This window comes from Leptonychotes weddellii, chromosome 12, assembly GCF_054177405.1.
Source record: "Leptonychotes weddellii isolate Sample4059 chromosome 12, ASM5417740v2, whole genome shotgun sequence".
NCBI classification, from domain to species: Eukaryota; Metazoa; Chordata; class Mammalia; order Carnivora; family Phocidae; genus Leptonychotes; species Leptonychotes weddellii.
The window spans coordinates 29,810,160-29,822,622 of NC_138380.1; positions in this window are offsets into that span (position 1 = coordinate 29,810,160).

Genomic DNA, 12,463 nt, shown 5'->3' on the forward strand with positions numbered 1-12,463 from the left:
CCTCTGACCTTGATCTCAACAGCACAGAACTTCAACTGAACTAGTAGTACCCCCTGTTTACAACACAGTCATAGCAAACACAGAATCAGCTTGCAAGTCATACAAACATACACTGATAAGAGGATCATATACCGCCTCAATTAACCATGATTGAATAATGTTAGCCTTTTAGTTCATAAAAATTATCATACATGGATTTCACTAGAGTGTGAAGCTGGAACTCTAAAATCTGAACCTCATATATAATAAATGTAATTGCTTTCTTCCCACTGATGTACCGGTTTTCTTTAAAATGTGTGTTTGATGTCACTTAAGCCATATCTGCTATTGTCACAACCGCTTATAGGTTTCAGATTAGTGAAGTCTTTGAAATGCGACTCTGCTCAGCAGAAAGGAATCTGTAGCACTTGGCATAAAGATTATAATCTTTGGCCTTCCTGTGGCAAGATTTACAACTGTGACCTTAGGCTCTATTTCTTTTGGAGTGTAGTCACTTTAAGTTACCAGTGATGATTGCTTTGAGTTACTAGGTCAGTGTGAATTGCCTAATATAATGTCAGATTCGTGCTTCTCAAGGGCTGGGCAGTATTAGAGACACCAAACAAAGTGAATTTTAATGTCTGCAGAAGGCAGTGCTCTGATATATGAGCCACCCCAGTAATAATGAATTTCCATGGGCAAGAGATTTTAACACCAGCTCCTAACCTCTTCCATACTATCCATCCTTTAGTTCATGAAATATTATGAGTTCACTTTTCATTAGGTGACATGGTCTGAGACTACGCAGTTAAAGAGACGAAAAGAAAAGAATTAAAAGCTAGCTCTACCTCAGGGCCAACCTTTTCCTAGAATGTTAAAAAGAGGAAGTTGTATCAAGGATGATGGAAAGCCGAAAACAATGCCCTCCGATTCTATGAACTCATCACTACCTAGAAGTTGAACTGAAGCCTTCCTCATGTTGCAGTTTCAAAATGAATATTTTGTTTGTTTAAAATTCAGATCTCTATCTGAATGGCAAGCAGTGAAAGCAGTTTGAGAGTCTGGTTCCAACTAGTCCGACGTTGACTAGTTTTCAACAGGGGGAAATCACATAGGATATCTAAAAGCGGACCTTTCTTTGGTATGCTGCATTTAAAAACATTGTCGACACTAGATGGCACTCTAGGGTTGCTTTTCTAGTATGTTCCTCCAGGTCCAACGTCCTTCAACATTAATTCCCTCCTTTAAAAAGAGCAAACATGCTATTTAAACAAAGGTCCCTGTAGTTGCTCTGTAGTTCTGTTTTTATATTTATAGTCATGTAATCAATATGTTGGAAGAGTAATTAATTTTTAACCTCAATCCATGGGGAGATCAAATGTTAGTGGAGTTAATGGATAGAACAGGCTTCATTATTCTAAAGTAACACTAATGATAAGGCAGAGAAGAAAGCAGAGGGTTGTAAACAATTGTGCCATCGAACACAATCATAAAGTAACAGTGCAATGTGATCGCAGGATCCTGACCTATTGCCCCTCTCCTTCAGCACAGCTGTAGTTTCTGCTTTCGTCCACTAGACTGAATTGAAATATTCTCCTAACTGGGCTTTAAAAATATTTCCTCTTCCAAGCAATGCTGTTGGAGTTATTACTCCAAATAATCGTTTGGATTTTGTTGCCCCTCTGTTTTGAAAGCCTGTTGTCATTCCCCATTTCCTAGCACGTTCAAGGCCTTTTGTGATTTGAGTCCTCTACACTCCTGGAGCACGTGGGCTCCTTAACTCTGGGAGTGCCAAGCAATTTTCTATCCACGCCATTTTTTGCAGTGCTATGTGCCTGACTGTATGCTACGTTTTTACAAGACAGGGAGCAACCTAGTGCAGCTTCCATATGGCACCACATCCAGGGGCATGGAAAGTTCTGGATGGGCTCATATGACCCACGCTGAAGGACCGGAAGCCAAAAAGGACAAAGAACTCACTCTCTTTTATCCTGATTATATCCTCCCATCACCCAACCCTATCCTTGAATTTCTGAGCCTACTAACCATGGTCATGAAAGAATAAGAAAGGTATTATGTTGTAGGCAGGGGAGACTTGCAGCTGATTGTTCACTCAGGCTCATTATCAGTAGACACATGGCTGTTTCTTCCCTAAGTATTATTATATCCAAATTAACCTCTCTTGTTCCTTTACCATTCTTGTACTTTCCTGACTTGCTTGCTGACCTGACTCTGTCCAGTGATGTATTCTCTTCCTGTCTATCCATCTGGGTCAGCTCATGTGCATCTTCTTTCACAAAACCTTCTTCAACCCTCTTCTAGCATAATGAATCTCTGTATATGCTGAATTCCCAAATTGCTTAATTTATGTGCTTATTATAATGACCTACCACAGTTAGGATTTTTGTCCTTATTTTTCTTCTTTTCTAATACACGTGTAAATTATGGAAGGATTTGTAAATCTCTTTATTACCTACATTGCCTAACCAAGTACCTCATCAAATAATTTCGGTCCATAAATGTTGAATTTACTGAAATTAGATAGGATAAAACTTGATCAAGGGACCCAGGATGGATAGCTGTGTCAGGGTCAGCTCATATTTTTTGGATTAATCATTAAAAAAAGAACATTCTTGGGTGCCTGGGTGGCTCAGTCAGTTAAGCATCCAACTCTTGATTTTGGCTCAGGTCATGATCTCAGGGTCCTGGGATTGAGCCCCATGTCGGGCTCCATGCTCAATTGGGTGTCTGCTTGAGGATTCTCTCTCCTTCTGCCTCTGCCACTTCCCTGGCTCATGTTCTCTCTCTCTCTCTCTAAAATGAATAAATACATCTTTTCTTTTTAAAAAGGAGATTCTTAAATGTTTTATTCCATAAAAAAACACTAGTTGATAGTGGTCTTATAGATGCCCGGTAAAAGAGATTATTAGTTGCCTATCCACATCCATTCACCCCTTCCTTAAAAGAACCCTGGTGTTCAGTTGGGCATACTGGGGCCAAAAGTAGGGGAATACACTTCCCAGCCACCCCTTGAGTCTAGGGGTAGCTGTAAGTCTACATTGTGGCCAAATATAGTAGTGGAAGAGTTCTGCAGGCCTCTTAGAAAGGTTCTAAAAGGATGTTGACTCAGCCTTTCCTCCTTCTTTCTATAATTCAGGAAGCCATCTGGACCACAAAGGTGACCATGAGGATAGAAGCCATTCACTGGGATGGCAGACAGAAAGATGGGAGCCTAGGTCCGTGATGACATCTTGTAGCATCCACACCAGCTCCAATTGCCTGTCTTCCAGCTTGTTTTGTGTAAAAGGAGGAAACTGTTATCATTTAAGCCACAGTTGTTTTGGGGTTTTCTAAGCCCAGTCCTGATACACACACTCTAGATTAACTGTGGATGATTAGTTTTTTTGTTTTCAGGAACTTGCTTGAAGTATAATAATGATCATAGTAAAAGCAGCAGTTAAGGTGTTCAAAGAGAGCAGGCAAACGCAGGTGCACATTTTTCCAATTTAAAATGAAAGAAGACAAGCTTGGATATAATTTGTGTTGATTTAGTATTATAAACTTTAGAACAATTAGAATGACGTGGAATTCTTCAGGATAGAGGAGACTTGTCATTGGGATTACTGTTTGTGATGCATAATGACTGCTTAGTGTATGATCTTTGCCTGCTTCTTACATCGCTTGGGACCTAGATAAGTTGAGGTAAAAGAAGTGTTAGGTTTTAATTCCTTTGGGTACACAGTGGCTGACTTCTTTTTAGAATCAGAGGTTGACTATATTTGGGTGGTGGGAGTGGGTGAGCAGGAAGAGGGTTAGAAAAAAATGGAAGAAATGAACAATCGTTAAGTAGCTTTAACCAGCTAGTAGCAAAGCATACATAATTTTATTTAATTTTTCTATGTGATAAGTTTGTATTTTATGATGAATTAAGTAACTTCTTCTCAATCTTACCTCCCTGCCTTCTAGACATGTAGTGCCCTGTGGTTCCATCCTTGTCCTCTCTAGCTTCTTTTCCTAGATGATCTCATCTGGTTCCATGGCTTTATAGAACCAAATGTTGATGGCTTGGTTCCTCCAAGCTTCAGACTTACATATTCAAATGGCATTTCCAGTTCTTTGTCTAGGAGGCATCGTAAGTTGAAATGTTTAAGGTAGAATTCTTGATCTGACCTGTGACTCCCAGCTTTCTCACCACAGGTGGCAACACCAGCCATCTATTTGCATAAGCCAAAAATCTAAGAGTCTAAGAGTTGCCTTTTTTTTCCCCCTATTTCTTTCCTTCCTTCCTTCCTTCTTTCTTTCTTTCGTTCTTTCTTTGATGTGATCCATGATTCATTGTTTGCGTATAACACCCAGGGCTCCATGCAGAACGTGCCCTCTTTAATACCCATCACCAGGCCAACACATCCCCCCACCCCCTCCCCTCTAGAACCCTCAGTTTGTTTCTCAGAGTCCAGAGTCTCTCAGGGTTCGTCTCCCCCTTTGATATCTGCCCCTTCATTTTTCCCTTCCTACTACCTTTTTTTTTTAACATATATTATTTGTTTCAGAGGTACAGGTCTGTGATTCATCAGTCTTACACAATTGTGTAAGAGTTGCCTTTGATTGTTTCCTTCCCTCTAAATCCACATACAGTTCATCAGCATGTTTCATTCCTTTTGTCTTCAATGCATCTCAAGTCTGTTCACTTATCTCTACCTTGACTGCCTCCATCCTACTTGGAGCCTCCCATGATCTCATGCCAAATGTTGTTAAATAGTCGCCTTGCTTCTCTTGCTTTGCTACAATCTATTTTCACTCAGCAGCTAGACTGATCTTTAAGAAACCCTGTTTAGGGGACGCCTGGGTGGCTCAGTCAGTTAAGTGTCTGCCTTCGGCTCAGGTCATGATCTCAGGGTCCTGGTATCGAGTTCCACATCGGGCTTCCTGCTCAGCAGGGAGTCTGCTTCTCCTTCTCCCCGCTGCTTGTGCTCTCTCTCTCTCTCTCTCAAATACATAAATAAAATCTTTAAAAATAAATAAATAAAAAATGCTGTTTAACACCCTTCAGTAGCTGTCTACTGCTGTTAGAATAGAAATCTAACTCGTTGTTGCTTACATTTTCAAACTTTGCCTCATACTACTCTACTCCACCCAGCTCAACAGATTACTGCCCTGTAGGTCTGTTTCCTGGGCCTTCAACAGGCCCTTTCCTGCCTCCAGAAACAGCCTTTGCATCTGGTGTTCTCACTGCCTCCAGGGCAACGCACCAGCCCTCCACACTGCTGGCTCTTTCTCATCTTCCAGGCTCAGCTCACATTTTGCTTCTTAGAGAGGCCTTTCCTGATCACCCTATACCAAATAGCCATTTTAATCCTTACCTTTTATCCTATTTATTCCTTTCACAGCGCTTAAAACAATTTGAAAATAACGTTTGTGTATCTATCTATACACCCATCCATTATCCATCTATCTTTTTTCCCTTCCTTCGTTCCTCTGTTCCTTCCTTCCTTCCTCCCTCCTCCCCTCCTTCCTCCTCCCCTCCCTCCTTCCCTCCCTTTCTCTCTCCTTTTTTTTTTTTTAAAGATTTTATTTATTTATTTGACAGAGAGAGACACAGCGAGAGAGGGAACACAAGCAGGGAGAGTGGGAGAGGGAGAAGCAGGCTTCCCGCGGAGCAGGGAATGTAGTGCCCTGTGGTTCCAGATGCTTAACGACTGAGCCATCCAGGTGCCCCTCTCTCTCCCTTTTCTCTCTCTCTCTTCCTTTCTTTTTCCCTGCTTTGGAATAAATGCCCCATGGCGGCAACAGTCTTTTATTCCCTGCTGTGTTTTCCTTCCTTAGAACAGTGCCTATCATGTCAAAGGCTCTCAAAAATATTTTAAAATTGAATAAATGAAAATCCAAATTTTTCCCCTGGTAAGTGGTGAGTGGTGGCAGAGCTGGGATGGGAACCTGGCCCTTTCTTGCTTCACACCCTTATTCTTTCATTACAAGACCTCCTTACCAGTCAGTCAGGACTGAGTTTTTCTCTGCTATTAAAACAAGGGCTGTTTTAGCTAAGTAAGCTGAAGAATTACAGTAATGATTTGGTTAATTTGTGTTCCCTCTAACTGATTTTAGCTGAACTCCACAGATGCTTTAATCATACATTTTTATTTGAATTATTTAAATAATTATTCCAACTCTCACTTTTCTTTGCTATCATTTGTTATTCTTTCTATGTATGAAAAACCATTTCCTTTTAAAAATAATGTTGTCCATACCCTTCTGAACTAGTTAATTTTCTTTCCAACATTTTCTTTTGGGCCATGTAGATATGACCTAACAGTAACTGCAATAATGCTGTTGTTTCAAAGGGTAGAGACCTTTTTTTTAATAAAAAAAATTGAATGTAAAAAAAAAAAGCCCCCCTCATACAGTGTGAGAATGCCTGTTTTTCTTGGTAATATTTCATTTCCTTAGCAAGACTATTTTCTTCTGCTTTCCATTGTCAGCAGACGAAAAAGATACAATTAAATCAAGGAAACCTGGCGGGGCCGATTTTGGAAAATAAAATGAATTCAGTTTCTGATTTAAACAAAGAGCAATTTATTATGTTGGAAAAACACTGCCTGATGAGATTCAAACTCGACTTGTTTCATGTTAGCTCAGGACACCACTTCAGATCTGCATTTTTGTTTATCTTTGAGAAGGGGCAGTGATTTCACCCCCAGACTTTGAACTCCAAAGAGGACGTGGAGTTGTTTAAGGGTCAGCTAGCAATGAGCACCCAGAACTCCCGTGCTGATGCCCAGGGCCAGATTCGTGGCCTTCTCAGGCCTGAGCCCATTGATTTTAAGTACGGATCTCTGCAAACAGAAAGGAAGTGTTGGAGTTGGTTAGAGGAAATTTTGTACATCAGATGAATTCTAAGGAAATTTTTGAAATAAAAAAATATTTTGATGAATCTAACAACCATAATAATGCCTCTGTTTGTATAAAACCTTATTATATTATTTAAGACTTACAGCTAGCACTGTGAGTATAATTATCCTTATACTTTATAGGGAAGAACAGTACAACTTAGAAAGATTAAGTGACACTGAGGGTCACACAAGCAGTAAAGTCAGACTGGACTAGGGCCCCATTGTTCCTAACATCCAGGCTGGTACTACTTAAAATGATGAAGAAGAATAGCATCTGTTTTCATGACTCTTACTTTCATATATTTCTGGATTATGCCAAACTTTGGACCTGTTTGGGGGTAACTTTATTCTAGCATCTTCCACATTGAATCTTCCTGGGGAGCAAGGCAGGTTATAAATGATGATGATGATGATGATGATGATAATGATAATGATAATAATAATAATAAAGCCAAGCTCTCCAGAAATAATTACTGCCACTTATGGAGAGTTATGCATGCATTGTTTCATTCAGTCCTCATGCAGTGTTATGAGGAAGTCACCACTTGCATTTCCGTGTTCTCAATGTGGAGACTGAGGCTTAGAAAGGTTGAGCAACTTGTCCAAAATCACGCCGCTGATAAGTGGTGGAAATGATTCAAATCTACAGTGTCTGATCGCAAAGTATGTCCACCTAACCTCTTTGCTATAGAGCTATCCAGAATGAGAGGAAGAGATGGGCCCGCCAGGTCACTAGGCACTGAATTACTGCTGGATTAAGTCAGTAATATGATGTCAGCTGATTCAGGTTTCCACATGTGGCTCCTTATGTAACAGACAAAATTAGGCTGGGTGTGCTCCTGCCAAAAGGACAGTTGGAGTGAAGCAAAATAACTTGCTACAGTAAACAACCCATCTCTGTGGTGTATGTTTGCTGCACGTTAAGTACAGTTCCAGTCAGTTAAAAGTTGTCTGTCAGCTGAAATTCTGAAAATAATCCTTCACAGAATGCAGCATATCAGGAATGCGTGATTTATTTTTATTACCTAAGTTTAAAACCCTTTATAATTTACAAGCTGGTTTGGTTGGAATATTGCAAAAGAGAACTAGAATTTTAGAAAAGTATAATATTTTGCTGCTTTTTTTTTCTTTTTTAGTATATCGATTCTGCTTTGTTACATGGAAATAAGCAAATCTGTTCCTTTAATTTTTATATGAAAAGAACATAATTAAATCTTCTATTTAAATGAAAGTTGAGAAAATATTTAAAGAATATCAGTTTGAAGGGACACCAAATTATAAATCAGCTTGGGTGGAGGCAGTGGTCCAGATGGCTTGGTTTAGCCCTGTTTATACAGCTTATATCTAGAACTCAAGCAAGGTGGAAATTTCTGGAAGAATATACAAGAAAGTGTTAACATTGCTTACCTTTAGGAAGCGAGGATGGAGGGTGTGAGAGAGTGGTCAGAGGATATTTCCTGTCCACTTTATATCTTCTTGTCTGAAATCTTTTTTCATGCGGATATATACTAAAAATAAAACAAAACAAGACCTGACAACGTAAATAATTGATGCAGGGAACATCTAGGAATGGGCACAGGTTTTCAAGCTGGAAAACGATGTAATCAGATATATTATATAGTTTTGGCAGCTGGTTTGGGATTAAAAGGAATCGTCAATACGGAGAGGGCAGAATCAGGAGGTCAGTTGTTAGAATAATCTTGGAATAAGATGTTGTGTAACGACTTTCTAAGCCAAGCATAATCTGGAGACAATAATCTAAAGCCCACATGGAGGATCCACTTCTTCATATCACAGAATTTAAAACAAAATGATTCAAAGCAATCATAATTTTAAATTTGATATGCCTGCTCTAGAGGGGATTACATTTTCATTAACAGGTTAATTCTCTGTCAGTAAAACAATCCATGAGTCAACATATCCCCAGAGTAAAAGTGGGAGACAGATGTATAAAAGAAAAAAATGATAAAGGATGGGTATTTTTTTCCTGAATTGCAAATGAATAAAAAAGTAAGAGTTGGGGCACTTGGGTGGCTCAGTTGTTAAGCGTCTGCCTTCGGCTCAGGTCATGATCCCAGGGTCCTGGGATCGAGCCCCGCATCGGGCTCCCTGCTCCACAGGAGGCCTGCTTCTCCCTCTCCCACTCCCCCTGCTTGTGTTCCCTCTCTAGCTGTGTCTCTCTCTGTCAAATAAGTAAATAAAATCTTTAAAAAAAAAAAAAAAGTAAGAGTAGCACATGGTATACATTTTTGTGTGTAGCTTTCTTTTTTCCCCTGTGAATCAACCAGGCTTGATGGTGGCAGCCCTGATTTTTCACTTGTCATTTTAAGCATTCGTTTACTAAACAAACAGCATTTCATTAAGCAAGACCAATTCCTGAGAGCATTACCTGAGCCCATTAGCTGCCAGACAGTCATTAATTCCTGTGACATGTCCTGGGATGAGATCATTATTATCATTATTATTTTTATCAATTAAGTTCATTTTCAGAAAAAATCCCTATGTAGTCTTAACACTGGATATTTTCTTTCCGAAATATGTTTTTTTTTTAGTATCTCTGTGATAGTGACTTCTTGCTTTCCCCATGTATTTTCACAGACCCTTCGGCTACCACCGAAGATAATTTAAATTCCCTATGTTTAATTCTCTTAGTCCAACAAAAAATTAGAAACAGCTTGCAAGAGTATACTGATAGGCTATTTGGGTTTCTCTGTAATTTTTCTTTATTGGGACTTCTGAAATAATATCTGCTGATCATGTGACTGAATTCAGACGTGGGTGGCAGGATTTCACAAAGGCTCTGAATTTAGCATTTCTTGTTTACAAGAACTGTTGCCCCTGATAAAGATGATGGTTGTTTAGTACAGTTCTACAGAAGGAAAGGCCCAGCCTGACGATAATGGAAAGAACAGATGTTACCCAGAACGTAGGGGCACACGTCAGTGATGGCTTCAACTGGCAGAGAGCAGTCTGTCTATTACCACTTCTTCTTCTTCTTCTTTTTTTTTTTTTACCACTTCTAATACTTTAAGAATTAGAGACAGAAAGAAAACTCATAAGACAACTGTGAAAATTATAAACAACCAAGAAAGGTAAATGAAATATAGTTCTTAAAAATTCCAGGCTGCCCAATAAAAGTAGGAACTTATATTATAGGTCTCGTGGACCATAATGGGGAACACAAATGGCTTGGGGAGTCAGGGAAAAACAGTTCTGACATGTTTGGATGCCAAAGATTTTTAAAGTTGATCTCTTTTGGCCTGGTAAGATTTTATGCATTTTTGTCGTTCCAACCCAGAGGTCCAAGGATTAGTGGATGTTTTTGCCAGCCTGGAGTTCATGTGGTGAAAAGAATGTACGCATGTGACAGTGAAAAAGTGAATGCATAAAAACAAAAGGCTTCTTTTCAAGAAAAGGATAAAAATTAATTACCATTGTAGTCTGGATCCAGAGCTTCAAGACAATGTTCAATTAGAGCTAGTTTACTTAAACATGCTGTGTATGCATCTTAAATATATCCAGTCCCATTTCAGAACTGCTTCTTTAACACTAACTAGTTTTCAGAATGCTTCACCAGGTAGCATTTCACTGCCCAAGAGAATAGGATGTGAGCCCTATTCCAAATTAGTCTGTAAGGGAAATTACCTCTTTAGTAAAAAAATAAAACATAAAATAATAATAATAATAACAATAAAAGTATTAGGAGCCATTTGAATGTTTGGATGCTAATTTTATATGGGACTAATTAATTCATGTTACTTTTTTTAAAACCTATACTTTTTATTGGTAAGAAGGGAAACACATTTATCAGAATAGCTCAGAAGCACGCAATGGAAAAAAAGAAAGCTGAATCCTTGTTTCCAGCATTTGTTAAATATTTTCCTTGAAACCAACACAGTACTAGTCACATGACAGGATAGTAAGTTCTATTAATGATGGGCTTTTCATTACCATAGATATGCTTTTGCAATTTTCCTAGATTTCTGCTCCTGGGTCGCATGGTAAGTCGATAGTAGTTATAAACCTCTCAGCATTGTGATCAATACCTTAGGCTGACGTAATCTAGACCTTGGGTGTAATTTACAACAAAGGACAGTTTAGGCAAGACTCTGTTTTATTACTTTCAATTCACCAACTGATATATTTCACTGGTTTATGACTGAACTTATTTCCAATTTTTGATAGATAGGGAATTGAGATAGTCTTGAAGAAAAATGTCAAGTACTAAAAGGAAAAACATTTTATGGAATTAAAAGCAATAAGCATTTCTTACTTTGGGGCATAATGTCTGTGTACTTATCTCCTGAAATTGTCTAAATTGTGTAGTTACCTGTGTATGTCTAGTCATCCAGATGGATTACAATATTAATGAAGTATTCCTTATCTTCCAAACCCACATCATATAACTAAAACAATACTGTACTTAGCCCACTTTTTCCTGAATCTGGATAATAATTAACCATCCATTTGAGCAAAACAAAGAACAGTAATAATCTCTAGACATGAATACTGAGAATTGTGACTCCTGTCATTGTGCTTTTGTGAAACTTTCCCGTAATTTAGACAGATTGGGCTTTTTCTTTTCAAATCTGTTGTATATTCTAGGTTCAAAGAAGGAAATTAGTCATTAGAGATGTGATTAAAGAAATAGTAGGGAGTTTAAGGAAAGAAGAAGGGGTAGAGGTATTCTTCAGGTGTCTGGCACTAAGAGGAAAGGTGCCGCCATTTTGTCACTGTCTTGTCACCCTTCTCAGCAACCCCCCCAACACTGCCCCATTAATACTCAAGGACAAGGTGAAATCACAGCTCTGCATCTACTGTATAAAGCAGGTATGAGGTGGATGGGGAAAGGATTTGAATTTAAACATCTATAAGGTCTCCCTTCAGGCTTAATTTCCCTTTCCAATCAACCACAGGTTACCGGGGCTCTTATTGTCCAAGATTGAAGATAATAATATCACTATTAATGAGCAACTATGGTGTACTAGGTACCTTTCCATACTTTTTTTTTTTTTTAAAGATTTTATTTATTTATCTGAGACAGAGAATGAGAGAGAGAGAGCACATGAGAGGGGGGAGGGTCAGAGGGAGAAGCAGACTCCCTGCCAAGCAGGGAGCCCGATGCGGGACTCGATCCCGGGACTCCAGGATCATGACCTGAGCCGAAGGCAGTCGCTTAACCGACTGAGCCACCCAGGCGCCCTCCATACTTTTTTTTTAAGTCTTCAAACAACTTCGTGAAGTAAGTAGGATTGGCCTATTTGAGAGAGGTTCAGTATTTTGCCCAAGGTAAGTCAGAGTTTGATTTTATTTGCCTAGGACGCTTCACTTTGGAATGTTTAAACTATGATTTCATACTATATCACAAAGCTATAGTAATCAAAACAGTATGGTATTGGATAAAAACACATATCAGTCAATGGAACAGAATAGAGGGCTCAGAAATAAACCCATGCATACATGGTCAATTAATTTACAACATAGGAGCCAAGAATATACAATGGGGAAAGGACAAATTTTTCAATAAATTGTGTTGAGAAAACTGAACAGCCACATGTAAGAGAAGGAAACTGACTACCATCTTACACCATACACAA